This window comes from Mus pahari, chromosome 22, assembly GCF_900095145.1.
Source record: "Mus pahari chromosome 22, PAHARI_EIJ_v1.1, whole genome shotgun sequence".
Classification (NCBI taxonomy): Eukaryota; Metazoa; Chordata; class Mammalia; order Rodentia; family Muridae; genus Mus; species Mus pahari.
The window spans coordinates 46,179,142-46,191,272 of NC_034611.1; positions in this window are offsets into that span (position 1 = coordinate 46,179,142).

Below are 12,131 nucleotides of genomic sequence, written 5' to 3' on the forward strand. Positions count from 1 at the left end.
CTAGGCCAAAGTATAGCTCTATGTCACTTAAGTATGAAGTCATATTCAAAGAAGTGTTGCTGTGTTGACATAATAAAGTGTTCTTACACGATCCCACACACACACACAGAGAGAGAGAGAGAGAGAGAGAGAGAGAGAGAGAGAGAGAGAGAGAGAGAGAGAAAGAGAAGGTAAACACAAAGTAGACGAAGATATTGCCATCAACTTGACAACTTAGAATTACTTGAGAATGAAGTCAACTGACATACTTTGTAGATTAGGCTGTGGACACTTCTGAAGGGGATTGTCTTGATTGTTAATTGTATAGAAAGGTCCAGCCCACTGTGGGTGATGCTATTCCCTAGGCTGGACCCCAAACTGCATGGACGAAGAAGGTTATTCAACAAGCAAGGAGGCTGCATGAGTACATTTGTTTCTGTCTGCTCTAAGGTGTGACTGTGATCTGAGAAGCTGCTTAAGTTATAGCCTTGACTCCCTCTGAAGTGATGAAGTGAAACCTGGAAATGACAACTGAGGTAAACCCCTCCCTCCCCTGTGTTGCCTTATGCTATGATGCTTTATTTCAGTGACAACAATGAAACTGGGACACAGAGTACTCTCTGTCTCTGAGACAGCACAGTTATTTAGTGCTGTTTCTCCAGCTGCAGGTTACTTGACCCTTGGGGGTTGAATGACCCTTCTCCAGGGGTCACCTTAGATCACTGGAAGACACAAATATTTGCAATGTGCTTTATGACAGTAGCAAAATTACAGTTAAGAAGTAGCAACAAAAATAATATGGTTGGGGGGGGGTCATCACAGCATGAGGAACTGGGTCGCAGCATTAGGAAGGTTGAGAACCATTGACCTACTATCATATTTAAGTGGTGCTGTGCACAGTTATGCATGCCACACTTTAATAAGACTGTCTCAAGATACCAGGCTCACCAGGCTCACCCAAAACGTGAGCAGTTATGCTAGCATATTACTTAGGCTATGACATCACCAGCTCACAGGATTTTAAATTCTGTTATATTCTTCTGGGATCATCAGAGTCTATGTGGATCCCATTGCTGACTGAAATGTCACTGTGGTGCACAACTGTAGTGAAGCAAATGTGCCTTTCTCGAGAGATTCCTTCCTCCATCAGCTGCGTGAATGGACTGAGAAGAAATCAGAGCATTGATAGAGGCTGAGTTCCTCCAGAGCCACTCACTGAGCACCTGGGGTGTGCTGCGAATGAGAATTATGTTTTGTCACTTTGTCACTGAGATTTGGGAGATCCCTTGTGACAGCCAGGACTATGCTAAACAACACCATACTATGTAAGTGAATTTGTTGTCTGCTGTCTTCACTTACTGTTTGATGATTACAAGTATAAAACATAAATAAAACTAATTTTCCTGTCTTTGGTCATTTTTGTACGATGGCAAACTATTTCACTATGCAGAAACTGTTTTTAGGTCAAGAAAATTTATTATGATAATTTTCGTTTCCATTTGAATATTTTTTTATTTCTCTTTATCTCTGATTTCAGTGCATCATAACTATCATAATTTATCTTGCTGTTTTCATCTCTTTGCTGTTTTCCCTTACGATATCCTGAGGTTGGTTAGGACCAGTGTTGACCACGTTATGTATTCAAATGTCCAGTGTCAATTCGCCGGCAAGCTGCAAGTGCAGATTTTTAACGCTACCTCTTGGACCTTGGGTCAGCCAGTGCTCTTTGTTATTTTGGCAATTACATTTTACTTTCATTTCTCTCCATTCTTTCCTCATGGGGCTTTATCTATCACAGATCAGACCACCTCCTCTGTTTTTATTCATTTTACAGCTTCCAAGTCCCACTGCTTCCGCTGTCCTCAACGTGTAAGGTGACATAAACAATACACATTTTCTTTTCATTTCACATCCTGATCGCCCTGCCCCCTCCTCTTTTCTCCAAGTCCCACCCCTACAAATCCCTTTCCCATTACCCCCCTCTCTTCAGAGAAGGGGAGGCTCCCCCAAGCCCCTCATTCCTCATTCCTCCCACCCACCCTCTCTGAGACATCCAGCCACAGTAGACCAAAGCACATCCTCTCCTACTGAGGCCTGACCAGGCGATCCAGCGAGGGGAAGGGATTCAATAGCAGGGACCAGAATCAGAGACAGCTTCTGTTCCAATTATCAGGGGACCCACATGAAAGACCAAGCCACACATCTGATGCAAATGTGTAGGGGTCCCAGGTTCAGCCCCTGCATGCCCTTTGCTTGGTGGCTCAGTCTCTGTGAGCCCCGATAGGCCCAGGCTGGTTGACTATGCAGGTTTCCTGTGGTGTTCCTGACCTCTCCAGCTCACTCATTCTCTCCCTCACTTCCCCACAAAACTCTCTGAGCAATGCTCCCCACTTCCCCCTCCCTCACTCCTGCTGTGAGTCTCTGCATCTGTCTCCATCCACTGCTGGATGAAGCCTCCCAGGAGACAGCTATGCTAGGCTCCTGTCGGCAAGCGTATCAGAGTATCATCAATAGTGTCAGGGACTGCCTCTCTTACACGGGATGTGCCCCAAGTTGGGCCAATCATTGGTTGGTACTTCCCTCAATCTCTGTTCCATTCTTATCCCTGAGCATCTGGTGGATAGGACAAACCATGAGCTGAAGGTCTTGTGGGTAGGTCGACGTCTCCCTTCTTTCACTGGAAGTCCACCCGGCTATAGGACATGGTCACTTCAGTCTCCATATCCCCTGCTGGTAGCAATCTAAGCTAAGGTCACCCCCTTAGACTTTCCAAAATCTCCCTCATCCCAGGTCTCCACAGTTATTCCCAGAGATGGCCTCCACTGATTGCTGTTCTCATTCCCAGCCCTCTCCCACACCTGATCCGCATCCTATTGCCCTCCTTCCCAGTTCCCTCTCTCTCTCTACCTCTGGTGACTATTTTGTTTCCCCTTTTGAGATTCACTCATCTTCCCTTGGGCCCTCCTTATTACTCAGTTTCCTTGGGTCTATGAATTGTATGGTTATCCTGGCATTTTTATTCATTCGTTCATTCATTCATTCACTCATTCACTCTACATCCCGATCACAGTCCTTCTCCTCCCAGTTCCCCCCTTCATATAGCCCATTCCCTTCTTCCCTTCGAAGGGGGAGGCCCCCCAGGTATCCCTCCACCCTGGCACATCAAGTCACTCTAGGACTAGGGCATCCTCTCCGACTTGAGACCAGACAAGGCAGCCCGGTTAGGGGGATGAGATCCATGGCAGGCAACAGATTCGGGGACAGCCCCCTGCTCCAGTTCTTGGGGCACCCACATGAAGACTAGGCAGCACATCTGCTACACATGTCTGAGGAGCTTAGGTTAAGCCCATGTATGCTCTTTGGTTGACAGTTCAGTCTCTGGAGCCCCCAAGGTTCCAGGTTAGTTGACTGTATTGGTCTTCTTGTGCAGTCCCGTTCCCCTTTAGGTTCCTCAATCCTTCCCCTAACTCCTCCATAAGACTCTGAGAGTTCCACCTAATGTTTGGCTGTTGGTCTCTGTTTCCACTGGATGTTGGGTGGACCTTCTCAGAGGACAGTTATGCCAGCCTTCGGTCTTCAAGCAAAACAGAGTATCATTAATAGTGTCAGGGATTGGTTCCTGCCCATGGGATGGCTCTCAATTTGGACCAGTCATTGGTTGGCCATTCCCTCTGTTTCTGGTTCATCTTTGTCCCTGCTAAGGACTCATTTTGGGTCAAAGGTTTTGTGGGTGGATTGTTGTTCTCATCTCTCCACTGGAGGTCCTGCTTTGTTACAGGAGGTAGCATCTTCAGGCTCCATCTCTCCCACTGCTAGGAGTCTCAGCTAGAGTTAGTCCCATAGACTCTCTGGGGGCCTCCCCCAACCCCCATCCCAGGTCTCTGAAAAGTTCTAGAGATGCCCCCTACCACCTATCCACTGCCAATTTCTGTCCCCATCTTAGTCACCCCCCTCCCTTTACCTGATCCCCCCACCCTGTTCCCCTCCCCAGCCCCTCTCCTACCCAGCTCCCTCCCTCCATCCACCTCCAATGTCTTTTATTTTCCCTTCTAAGAGAGATTCAAGCATCCTCCCTTGGGTCCTCCTTGTTATTTGGCTTCTTTGGGTCTGTGTGTTGTAGCATGGTTATCCTGTACATTTCTGAGCTCTTTGAAAAGTTCATCAGTAGCCAAGTGCACACCTGTTATCCCAGAACCAAGGATATCAAAGCAGGAAGCTCTCGAAAGGCAGCCTAAACTGTAAAGTCAAGTCCCTCTTGGTTTTGGTTTTTTGCTTTGCTTTGTTTAAAAAAGGAAATGGGCCCTTCCCATCCTTTAAATGCAAATTAAAGTATCCCTGTCCACGGCTACCAATGAGAAAGAGTTTCAGAAAGCCTGTAGCAAGCTTTTTTAGTTTTGTCTGCCTTCTGATGCTCCCAAACAAGCAAACAAACAGAAATCCCTAATGCCTTAACCACAGATCCTCAGGCAGCAATGAGGGAGAAACCTTATGTGCTCAGCTGTAAGAGAAATGCCTGTGATGTTTGCATTCCAAACAGAAGGAAGGGAAATTATCAACATCAGGACCACCAGGGTAAGACAATCCAGGCACAGCCAGCTCTTTTACAAAGACATTTAAGAGAGTCCAGATAGCATCATTACTACCACAAGGCCAAGGGCCAAGGTATCTGCAAGGATCACTTGCCATTTTTCTTTTTCAAATCAGGTTCATTACCATCTGGAAGAAAAATTTGTCAGTCTGTTAGAAACTAAGAATGATAGACTAGCTCTCAGAAAGGTAATAAAAATGTCTGTCACAAACTGCAACCTGGGCTCTTTTTGTGGTTAGCTAAACCTTTTATTCTTGTGATATAATATCTTCTTCTTCTTCTTCTTCTTCTTCTTCTTCTTCTTCTTCTTCTTCTTCTTCTTCTTCTTCTTCTTCTTCTTCTTCTTCTTCTTCTTCTTCTTCTTCTTCTTCTTCTTCTTCTTCTTCTTCTTCTTCTTCTTCTTCTTCTTCTTCTTCTTCAGAACATGATTTTAATATTTTCAACTGTTAATATTCAACAAACAGAATTAATTATTTTAAGATCTATTTCATTGTTATGGCTCCCTTTTCATTTCTGATTTTATTAATTTGGATAGCATCTCTGTACCCTCTGGTTAGTCTGGCTAAGAATTTATCTACCTTGTTGATTTTCTCAAAGAACCAGCTCCTGGTTTGGTTGATTCTTTGTATAGTTCTTTCTGTTTCTATTTGGTTGATTTCAGCCCTGAGTTTTATTATTTCCTGCTGTCTACTCCTCTTGGGTGTATTTGCTTCTTTTTGTTCTAGAGCTTTCAGGTTTGCTGTCAAGCTGCTAGTGTAAGCTCTTTCCAGTTTCTTTTTGGAGGCACTTAGAGCTATGAGTTTTCCTCTTACCACTGCTTTCATTGTGTCCCATAGGTTTTGGTATGATGTGTCTTCATTTTCATTAAATTCTAAAAGGCCTTTAATTTCTTTCTTTATTTCTTCCTTGACCAAGTTATCATTGAGTAGAGTGTTGTTCAGCTTCCATATGTATGTGTGTCTTCCGTTGTATTTGTTGGAATTTAAGACCAGCCTTAGTCCATGGTGATCTGATAGGATGCATGGGATTATTTCAATCTTCCTGTATCTGTTGAGGCCTGTTTCATGACCAATTATATGGTCAGTTTTGGAGAAAGTACCATGAGGTGCTGAGAAGAAGGTATATTCTTTTGCTTTAGGATGAAATGGTCTATAAATATCTGTTAAATCCATTTGGTTCATAACTTCTGTTAGTTTCAGTGTGTCTCTGTTTAGTTTCTGTTTCCATGATCTGTTCATTGCTGAAAGTGGGGTGTTGAAGTCTCCCACTATTATTGTGTGGGGTGCGATGTGTGGTTTGTGATCTAGTAAAGTTTCATTTATGAATGTGGGAACCCTTGCATTTGGAGTGTATATATCCAGAATTGAGAGTTCATCTTGGTAGATTTTTCTTTGACCAGTATGAAGTGTTCTTCCTTATCTTTTTTTGATATCAGCTTGTTTCTTGGGACCATTTGCCTAGAAAATTGTTTTCAAAGTTTTTACTCTGAGGTAGTGTCTGTCTTTGTCACTGTGGTGCATTTCCTGTAAGCAGCAAAATGCTGAGTTCTGTTTATGTGTCCAGTTGGTTAGTCTATGTCTTTTTTAGGCAGTTGAGTTCATTGATGTAAGAGATATTAAGGAAAAGTGATTGTTACTTCCTGCTATTTTTGTTGTTAGAAATGGAATTGTGTTTATGCAGCGATCTTCTTTTGGGTTTGTTAAAAGTAGATTACTTTCTTGATTTTTCTACGTACTTTCCTTCCTTGTATTGGTGTTTTCCATCTGTTATCCTTTGTAGGGCTGGATTTGTGGAAAGGAATTGTGTAAATTTGGTTTTGTCTTGGAATATCTTGGTTTCTCTNTNTATGGTAATTGAAAGTTTTGCTGGGTGTAGTAGCCTGGGCTGGCATTTGTGTTCTCCTAGTGTCTGTATGACATCTGCCCAGTATCTTCTAGTTTCACTGTCTCTGGTGAGAGGTCTGGTTTAATTCTGATAGGTCTGCCTTTATATGTTACTTGACCTTTTTGTCTTACTGCTTTTAATATTCTTTCTTTGTTTAGTGCATTTGGTGTTTTGATTATTATGTGACAGGAGGAATTTCCTTTCTGGTCCAGTTTTTTTGGAGTTCTGTAGGTTTCTTGTATGTTCATGGGCATCTTTCTTTAAGTTAGGGAAGTTTTCTTCTATAATTTTGTTGAAGATATTTACTGGCCTTTTAAGTCGGGACTCTTCACTCTGTTCTATACCTATTATCCTTAGGTTTGGTCTTCTCATTGTGTTCTGGATTTCCTGGATGCTTTGGGTTAGGATCTTTTTGCATTTTGCATTTTCTCTGACTGTTGTGTCAATGTTTTCTATGGTATCTTCTGCCCCCGAGATTCTCTCTTCTATCTCTTGTATTCTGTTGGTGATGCTTGCATCTATGTCTCCTGATCTCTTTCCTACGTTTTCTAACTCCAGGGTTGTCTCCCTTTGTGATTTCTTTATTGTTTCTATTTCCATTTTTAGATCTTGGATGGCTTTGTTCATTTCCTTTGCCTGTTTGATTGTGTTTTCCTGTAATTCTTTAAGGGATTGTTGTGTTTCCTCTTTAAGGGCTTCTAGCGGTTTACCTGTGTTCTCCTGTATTTCTTTAAGGGAGTTATGTCCTCTATCACCATCATGAGAAGTGATTTTAGATCCAAATCTCACTTTTTTGGTGTGATAGTATATCCAGGACTTGCTATGGTGGGAGAATTGGGTTATGATGATGCCAAGTAATCTTGGTTTCTGTTGCTTATGTTCTTACATTTACCTCCCACCATCTGGTTATCTCTAGTGCTACCTGCCCTCAATATATCTGACTGGAGCCTGTCTTTCCTGTCATCCTGGTTGTGTCAGAACTTCTCAGAGTTCGGTTGTCTCTACGATCCTGTGATTCTAGGATCCTATGATCCTGAGATCCTGGGTGTGTCAGAACTCCTGGGAACCTGCGATCCTGTGGTCCTAGGCACATTAGAGCGCCTGGGAGTGAAACTTCTTATGGGCATTGTGGTACTGGTTGTGGAGTTAGTGCCCAAGGTCTGCTCAGGGCATCTGTGATTCTATGATTCTAGGCATGTTAGAGCACCTGGGGGTGGAGCTTTCTCTGGCTGGGGAGTTAGCGCCCAAGGTCTGCTCAGGGCCCAGACTGGAAGGAACCTGTGCCCCTGGACTGGCAGAGATCCTGGGTGCCTGTGTCCCACTGGTCCCAGTGACTTTCAGTGTTGGGTCAGGTGTTGTGTTCTCCTCACCTCTGATCCTATCCTTTTTTTTTTTTTGAATTTCGATTTTCTATGCATACATTTTTGCCTATGCATGTGTGCCATATTTCTGCCTGGTGCGTGCAGACCAAGAAGTGGGTGTCAATTCTCCTGAAATGAGAATAACAGACAGTTGTGAGCCACCATGCGAATGCTAGGAATTGAACCCAGGTCTTCTGGAAGAGCTGTCAGTGCTTTTAACTGCTGAGCCATCTCACCAGCCTTCTTTCCACTCTTCACATCCCATACAGGACATCAAGTATTTCTGAAAACTGCATAGTGAATTGTGGGATGTAGTCCTTCCTCGGGTGCTTACATTATTCCAACACCTGCAGATGAGTTGGGAGCAGGGGCTCTCCTCGCTCAGTCATCTAGAGAGAAGGGTTTAGGGAAAGCCACTGCTCAGCTATACCCCCTTACAACCAACTCACCTTAAGCATCAACAGCTGGGGAAGCAAGGACCCCTGTCAGCTCCAAGACCGCTTTGGTTTCTCACAGGCCTTTTTCATGACTACCTAAAGGATCAGACAGCATGGAAATGCTACTTCTGTGCACACTTAGGCTCTATGAGAGTGTCATTGCACTGAGGAAGGAGTTCTCTTTTAACTGGGGTGAATAGACACTGAAGTCAGAAGTCAGCGTGGTGACTGCCCTAGGGTGCAGTCTAAATACCCCCCCCTTCTCTCTCTTGCAGGCATTGTCCTTGGGGTTCTTCCTTTCTTCTGCCCTCTACAGAATGTACATTCTGGATTTCAAGTACATGCAAGGGTTCAAGGCAAGACCAAACCAATACCTGCTGTGTCACCTAAGTTGGAGTTTTTATTTCTCACATGATACAAAAGAGAAACGGTGGGACTGGTGGGGACTGGGCGACACAGCTCTATGTATCTCACAAAAGAGTCCTGAGAGATGCTCTGTGTCTGCGGTGGAGACATCTGAGACTTGGGAAAGCAGAAGATAAGGAAAGACAGGGTTTGTGTAACCTCGTCGCTAGGGCAGATAACGGCACTCAGCTCCCTCTCCAAGCGTCTGATAGAGGAAATTCCCTGCAGTACTGGATCACAGCAGACAGCCTCTTGATTTTTCCAATATCTGTTAAGCATCTCTTCTCAACTGTTTGCCGGGAAGCTTTGGGAGACCGCGCTGTATACTACCAAGATGGAACCGCTGAAACTCACGACTCCATGTCATCTGCCTTTTCCATCAGGTTAAAACTTTAAATGGCCAAAAGTAAACTTAAAAAAAAAAGTTTTCTGAATGGCGTTAGTTATTTTTGAGTAGTTGTGACAAAAATTCATGACAGAGCAAGTTAAGGAAGGAAAGGTGTGCCTGGCCTCATGGTTTCAGAAGGTTCGCTCCGAGATCACCTGACCATGTTCCCTGGAGCAGAATATCCCTGCGGCAGGAGGATGTGACAGAGGACAACTGTTCCCACAACAGGCAGGAGGCAGAGTGTGACACAACGCGTCCAAGGATAATTACCCATAAGGACCTTCTTCTATGCCCTATTCCCTCTAGTTAGGCCTCATCGGTTAACATTTCCAGAACCTCCCAAAATAGATCCAGCTCTGGGAACCAAGTGTGTAAAACACGGTCCTGTGGGGACTCATTCAGATTCAAGCCAGAACAGAATTATAACACCCTTCTGGTTCTAACCACACATTTTTCAGTTTATTTCTAAGAGACCTTGGGACTAATAGATAAGGGTCTTTGCTCCGATCAAGGTTTTGCCTTGAACCCTTGGGTGTATATTAGTCCAGGACATACACTCTGCAGAGGGCAGAAGTGGAAGAGGCCCGAGAGCCAAGATTGCTGGGATTTAGACCGCACCCTAGGGCAGGCACGGGGCTGGTTCCTGACTCCAGCGCCTATTCCTCTCAGCCCTCTCCAGGAGCTTTCCAGAACTCTGGAGACTTTAATGAACTTCCCAAGCATTTCTCAGCCACTGTGCTTCACCCTGACTCTCACTCTGTCTTCTCAGTCTCTGTCACCAGCATTGTAGCACTCTTGATCAGGGAAAGTCCCTCGTCCCAAGACCTTTGGTGCGTGTGGGTGCCCTCGGGCGCTCAAGAAAAATGCACATTTTAAAAACGTCGATTGAACATTTATGTAATAGCTGTGTGAAGAGAACTGTCTTTTATTAATAAAACACAACACTGCTCTAGTTTATATTAAAAAGGTAACATAAAAATTATTCAATGCTGCAGTTGGCATGCCATTGAAAACACAAGTGTCTTAACCTCCCCCTTCCTTCTTCTAAGATGGATTCAGTCTTCTAGCTTACCTCCCAGGGTTTCCCTTGCTCAGCAGTAGGCGGGTGGGAAGGACAGTCAAGAAACCAGGAGAGCCTGGCTATTCTGCTTTAAAAGGAGCTCTGGTTGGGAGGGAAGGAAGAGGAAAGCTACTTTGAGGAGGAGACACAGCGGAGTCATTTCCTTTGCCGCAGCACGGCCAGAGGAGCCTGGGGAAGAGACAAGGACGAAGAAGCAGTACTTCCCATGCGTGCTAAGAAGGCGCACCCGCTTTAGCATCCTACCTAAGATATAGAGTGCTTACCACCATATTTTTCTGCCATAATTCGGAAACGCGTTTTCCTTTATGCATCCCCCTTTCCCTCCCCTCCCTCCTCCCTCCCTCCCTCCCTTTCTTCCCTTCCCCTCCTTTTCCTCTTCTTTCCTTTTCAGCCTGATAGTGCTATCTCCCCGAGGAAGAGCCGGTGAATTTGTACTTTTCTGGTTACGTAACTAGTTGCTTGTGGAAACTGGAGCTAATAGGAACCATATTCGAATGCATTGGAATTTAATTTTAGCATTTCAGTCCATAGCCCGAGTTAGCCTCCTGGCTTATTGCCAGCTTCTGGATGTGCCTCGCGCACCCGTACCCCTCATGGCAGGGCTCACAGACAGGGTGGAAATGTTAATTTTTTTCCATTATTAAGTTTTTCTTGAGGTAAAATTTTAATTACATTTCAAACTGCAGCAAAATATCCATGGCTCCATAGTAGCTGGGTCACAGTGGCTAAGTCAGAATTGCAGCATCAACCTGTCACATACTGACCCCACACTGAGCATGGGCATGATCAGACACCCACGTCCCCAGACACTGGGGTGATCCTGCTTCCCGCTCAACGACATCAGCTGCCGGAAGCTGGGGAGGAAGGCAGCATATGGTGACATGCTCTTAAGGATCTTCCTCGCCTCTCCCAGCTCTGATCCGAACATCTAAAGGCAGACACAGGAGTCGTAAGACCAGAAATCTAAGCAGGAAGATCAAGGCTGAAGATTCTGTCTCTTCACACACCATGCTACAGCCTGGTGCTCCTGGGCACCCACAATAGAACCATTGGAAGCCCATAAATGAAGAGAAGTATTGATCTGAATCCAGCCGTTTGGAAAACAGCTCCCTAGTGTTTGTTTTATTCCTCTATATTTAAAAAGTTTTAACTTCATTATTAGTGTGTGTGTGTGTGTGTGTGTGTGTGTGTGTGTGTGTGTGGAGAGAGAGAGAGAGAGAGAAAAAAAAATGTGTGCGTGGTCAAAACCCTAGCCTGGCACTCAGAAGGTAATCTGTTCTCTTCCCACCTTCACATGGGCCCAGAAATGAGCTAAGGATGTGGAAAGTTCTAGAATCCCGTTGAGCATTTGGTGTGCGCATTTGCTTTATTGAAAATATGTTTTGTTCTTATGTGGATGTGAAAGCAGGTTATTTTAAAAGATTAAAAACTGTCCTTGGAAATTTACTTCTAGGTATGGAAGAATACCTTAGAAATATTGGCTCACATTTCATCCCCACTTGTCTCTGGCCTTTCCTTGGACAGATGGAGCTATGTGTAGCCCCAGAGGCACTGTGAGCACAATAGTTAGCCAGGCCAGAATAAGAAGCAGACAGCTTAGTGGTAACAAGGTGGTTCCAGAGCCAAAGATCCCGCAAGATGAAGGGTGGTTCTCAAGGTATCTATCTCCAACTGTATCCATCTCCATGATCCAAGGCAGGTGCCTTGGACCTAAGTTAAGTGTCTCAGAACTCAGACACAAACATCTAAGGGCAGAAAGTCCCTAACATCAGTTGGAAGTGTAGCTCAGTCGGTAAGTGTGGAGTTGATAGAGTACATACAGGAACTGCAGAGGTCAGTCCCCAGCACTGCACAAAACCAGCGTAATGCCCTGTGCCTAGCATCCCAGCATGGGTGAGATGGAGGCAGCAGGATCATGAATTTGAGTGTCATCCTCAGCTATACGGATAGTTGAGGACAGCCTGGGGTATGTGAGGCCCTATCTCAGAGAGAGAGAGAGAAGAAGAAG